This window comes from Pteropus medius, unplaced genomic scaffold, assembly GCF_902729225.1.
Source record: "Pteropus medius unplaced genomic scaffold, Ma_sr-lr_union100, whole genome shotgun sequence".
Taxonomy (NCBI): domain Eukaryota; kingdom Metazoa; phylum Chordata; class Mammalia; order Chiroptera; family Pteropodidae; genus Pteropus; species Pteropus medius.
The window spans coordinates 5,551,280-5,556,794 of NW_024348533.1; the positions used below are offsets into that span (position 1 = coordinate 5,551,280).

At 42.4% G+C, this 5,515-nt stretch overlaps 1 pseudogene; it reads right to left on the reverse strand.

Annotated features, from left to right (window-relative positions):
• Positions 1 to 4,207: 4,207 nt before the first annotated feature.
• Positions 4,208 to 4,328, reverse strand: LOC120616745 (uncharacterized; annotated as a pseudogene).
• Positions 4,329 to 5,515: the final 1,187 nt, after the last annotated feature.

Here is a 5,515-nt window from a genome sequence, read left to right on the forward strand (position 1 = left end):
GGAAACCTTAGCTTAGGCAGTAGCTTTGGCACTTGAAATATATGGAGGCAGTTGTAATTACAAGGATTATTGGAGGTGACAAGCTTTCCTAATTGCCTTAGAAGCTTTGAAGAGAGAATGAAAGACTCAGGTTAGCCCACTCAACTAAGGGCATGCTATGCTAGCAGAAAAGTCTCCCAAAGCAACACTTTTGCAGCCAGGAGGCAGAGTGCTGAAAACGCCCAAGATATAATCCTAAAGTCAGCATAACTCCGAAGGAGAATACACACCTGTAACAGTTTTCCTGTACTGAAGTCGGGGCTTTTAAAGGGAAGAAATGGGGCCCCAAGGCTTAGTATGGGATGTTTGGGTGAATATACCTATGAGTGTTGAGCCCACAGTGTCCTGTGATACTCCTGGCCATAAGCTACCTCCTTCCCCATGACATTTGGCCTAGAGACAACGCAAAGGTCTCCCCTGAGATGAACACCTTACAATATGCGCCAGTCCTTCTCAAGATCACCTCTTCTCATTGCCTCCAGACCAATAACTAGAATCAGGTCTCAGCATAGCCCGAGCAGTGAAGCACAGTCCGTACTCTAGGAGGAAATAGCTCGATCACCCACAAAGGCCGTGTCTAACAGCAAGACCTGAGGGAACACACATAGGAGTGGATCTTGAGGGTACCAGACTTGATTGGGGGGTATATAAGTCTAGGTAGGAGTTGATTGATGTGGGAGCACTTCTCATGACTGAAGACACAAATTCCTGCCAAGACACAGAGCTTGTCCTAATGTGCTACTGGATGACTCTGGAAACTTGAACATGATGGCAGCCTACAGTCAATGAGGTGGAGTTGCCAGAACTGCCTTGGCTAAGTTCTGAAGAAGGAATCGAAGGCTTAGGGGAGTAGGAATGTTAGAATGGGCTTATTTCATGAAAATGAGATTCACCATTTGATCCTATTCCCCAGGAGCTGCCCAGAGAACTCCCCCTTCACTAAGGCAGTAGAAAATGTGACAGTGATAGGGACATTGCATCACTGAGAAGCTGTCGGTGGCTGCCCCCTGTAGGCCAGGGTTGACAGCAGAAGTTGCTGTGGAACTGGGCTCCCTAGTGTCATTGGGGACGATGGGATTCTGGAATAATTCCAGATGGTGCTAGCCATGCATCAGAGCCAGGAGGGCTTTCTTACCAGGCTCTGCAGCAAAATCAGAATGTCAACTAGGGGGACCTTGCTTCTTAGAGATCTGTGGCAATAACAACAATAGGCCATGATGTTCACAAGGACAAAACAAACGCGCAGCCAGGGAGGCAGAGAGCAAATCATAGGGAGGTTCAGGGGATGAGGATGAGAGGCAGGCCAGCAGAGATCTGGCAGATTTCTGTTAAAATGCCTTTGTATTAGGTCAGTTCAGACACATCTAAGGGAAAGGAAGGTAGGGAAAGTTCCTAATTGACAGAAGTTAAGTTTGCAGTATGAGATGCTGAGGTCCAGCACACAGAGAAGTGAATGTGACCGTGACTGATCAAATACGGACCTTTTGGGGTGTCCTTGTTCAGGCTGCTATAACAAAATACCATAGATTTGGTAGCCTATAAACAACAGATATCTGTTACAGTTCTGGAGGCTGGAAGTCCGAGATCAAGGTGCCAGCACAGTCAGGTGAGGGCGCTCTTGCTGATGGCCAACTTCTCATTGTGTCCTCACCTGGTGGAGAGCAGAGTGGATGCCTCCAATAAGGGCACTAATCCCATCATGAGGCCTCCATCCCAAGACTTCATCTAATCCTAATCATCTCCCAGAGAAATTTACCTCCCTAATACCATCATATTGGAGGCGGGGGGAGAGGTTGAACTTTTGACATGAATTTTGGGGGGATACAGGAGGAAAGTCCCAGAATCAGAAGCAGACTAAGCAGGCAGCAGTGATGAGACCGGGACCCCTACCTACCTGCACCACCGCACTCTGCACCACAACCCACCCCACTAACACAGGTAAAAGCGGGGACTGTAACATAGGCCAGTAAAAACGGTCAGTGGTTTCAGTTTTACAAGATTAAAAGACGTATGAGTATGGCTGCACGACAACGGGAATATATTTAATACCACTGAACTTTACACTTAAAAATGGTTAAGATGGTAAATTGTATGTCATGTGTACTTTACCACAATAGAAGAAGGAAGAAGAAATGGTTAGTGGTGACTATGTAGAAATTAAGGTCCAGAATGGAATATTAGCTAGAGGAATGTAAGAAGCAGCACAGCTATCAAGAGGAAAAACAGACCAGTATCTGTTCAGAAAACAACCTACAAATCCCAGGACGGATGCGCTTGAGAGAACGCATGTAGGTTAAAAGGGGAGAGGTGCAGATGTGACTGCCTAGCGGGCGCAGGCGATGGTCACGTGTCCGGGGGGACTAATGCATTGGCTTTGCATTGGCTAGGGGTGGGGTGGGGGGCGTTGTGCCTTCCTGCCTTTTGTAGAGGACTCAGCTGTCAGATCATAGCTGTATCTGGCCAGGAGCAAAGTGCTCACCGCCTTGCCCCATCTGTCTACCTTTCCTGCTCCCATCTAGCTGAGCTCTGAACAGCTTCCGGTGGTTACATAACCTTGCTCCTGCCTCATATCAGTTGTGACATGGGGCTGTGCTCCTGAGACTGCTCCTGCCAGGATCCCCATTGCCCAGGCAGTTTGGGAGGCCAGTAGGGCACTGCCTTGCCTGTTGTCGATTCTTATACATGTCTAGCACAAGGACGAGATCACTTAGAAGCTTGAGCTAGTTGTGTTCCATGTGCATCTGCACATGTGTGGGACAGGATGACTACAGAAGACTGTGGTGACCAGAGGGGACTGGACAGGGACCAAAGGCCCACAGAGTCTGCTGGGTCACTAGGAACAGTGCCATTCAGGAGATATGGAGCCTCAAGTAGGACCTTGGAAGCAGGAGTGGCTTATAGCTGGGCCTGGCACTGGCTGCCCTTGGAGCCACAGAGCAGAAGCCTTTGCCCCGCCCCCTTGGGAGCCACCACCCATGACATGTCTGCTGCTCCCTGGTCCCTCCTAATATATTGCACTTGCAAAATTTAACAGTACTTTGTATTATCAAATACTCAGTCTGTTTTCAACTGATCCCTGTCCAATGTGAATGTATTTAATATCACTATCTCTAATCAACCAGGGCGGAACTGAAGTAAGTGAAGAGGGTGGTGGGGCTGCCCTGTGCTCAGCAGGGTGGGGCTGGGTATCCTCTATTGAGATCCATGTCCTTGAGCTACACCCGCAGTCCCACACTTCAGTCCCACACCTCTACTGGGAGAAAGTGGAAGGCCAGTCAGTGGCTTAGGGTGGCAATAAAAAATTTTAAAGACAAATACAGATGGTTACATAGTTGTAGGCAAAATGTCAGCTTTTTTAATATTAAGAAGGCTCAACTTATTCGAGCAATTAAAGACCAGATGATAAAAAGTAGAGGAAATCATTTAAATAAAATAAAATCTTTGCTTTTCTCTTATAATCCCTTAGTAGAGTATATAAATAGTACAGGAAAATTTTGTTCTTTTAGTTAAGAAATAACATTAAGTCTTAACTTTATATAAACACACCATTGATATTAAAACTTAACTTTAAAAAACATCATAATAACTCAAGTTTAGCCAGCTTGATTATAAGAGGTAAAATTCTGAAATAACCGGAACAAAATTATTTTCATTTCCCTTAATGAAAACATATCTATACCTTATACCATCTTATATTTAAAACATATGTTAATTTCTTTTGTGTTAATTAGAATTCTTAACTCTTAGAAACCTTAATTTTAGTGACAACTAAAAGTGAGCAATTAGCATTCTCTAGATTGGACATTTCATAACCTGTAGAAACATAGGATCTTTGGTAAATATATTTCACAATTTTTATAAATATGTTCTTCCTCGACATAGCATAAGATATTTTTATTAACAAAATCCAAATATCTTTAGTTTTTCTGTATTAATAAGCCAAAAGTAAGTAAACTAAATTAATTTAGCAGTTGATGTTTCAGTATTTTATCTGACTTGGAAATGTTCTAGATATTCAGTAATTTTCATCTTTTAACTTAGTAAAACTCAAAGTTTTCAAGTCACCAAAATATTTTATTTTATTTTTAATTTTTTTAGGCGAGGCACCCTTGTTTGACCTCACAGATTGCAAGGACCTTGTCAGCTTACAACCCCCCCTTTTTTTTTGTGCCTACAGCACACCTGGTCTTCCTAGGTGGTCTCCCATGCAAATACTAACCAGGCCCGATCCTGCTTAGCTTTCAGGATCAGATGGGATCGAGCTTGTTCAGGGTGGCATGGTCATAGACCATGGGCGGTGGCTTCACTGGGCTGCGAACCCAGGACCTTCTGCATGTAAGGCAGATGTGCTAACCGCTACACTATGGAACCACGTCCTTTTTTAAATTTTTATATTTTATTTTTTTCAATTATAGTTGACATACAATATTACATTAGTTTCAGGTGTACAACACAGTGATTAGACATTTATATAACTTATGAAGTGATCATAAATCTAGTACCTATCTGACACCATACATAGTTATTGCAATGTTATCAACTATATTCCCCATGCTATATTCTATATTCGCATGACTTGTATAACACCAATTTATACCACTTAATCCCCTCCCCCTTCACCCATCCCCCACCCCTAATCTGACAACCATCAAAATGCTCTCTGTATATATGAACTTGATTCTGTTGTTTGTTTGTTTATCCTGTTCTCTAGATTTCATATATGTCAGTCGTCTTCCTCAGTGTGACTTACTCTACTCAGCACAATACCATACTCTAGGTCCATCCGTGTTATTGCAAATGGCAAGATTTCATTCTTTTTTTATGGCTGAGTAATATTCCATTGTATATATGTACCATCTCTTCTTTATCCATTCATCTATTGATGGACACCCAGGATGCCTCCATATCTTGGCTACTGTAAATAATGTGGCAATGAACATATGGATTCACATTTTCCTTCAAAGTAGTGTTTTGGGTTTCATGGGATAAATATCCAGAAGTGGGATAACTGGATCCTTCTTTGTCTTTTGTAACAGCCTCCTTTTTAAAGTTTATTTTTTCTGGTTTAAGTATTACTACTCCAGCTTTTTGTTTATTTGTTTCCACTTTCATGAAACATATTCTATCATCTGTTTACTTTCGGTCTGTGCGTGGCTTTGAATCTGAAGTGAGTCTCTTGTAGGCAGCATATCTAAGGGTCTTGTTTTCTTATCCATTCAGTCACCCTATCTTTTGATTGGAGCATTTAATCTATTTACATTTAAAGTAATTGTTGCTAGATATAAAATACCATTTTAAAAACTTTTTTTCTTTTTTCTTCTTCTTAAAGAAGTCCCTCTAAAATCTGTAATATTGGTTTAGTGATGATGAATTCCTTTAGCTTTTTCTTACCTGGGAAGCTTTTTATCTGTCTTTTGATTCTAAATGATAGCCTTGGTGGGTGGAATACTCTTGGTTGTAGGCCCTTGTTTTTTCA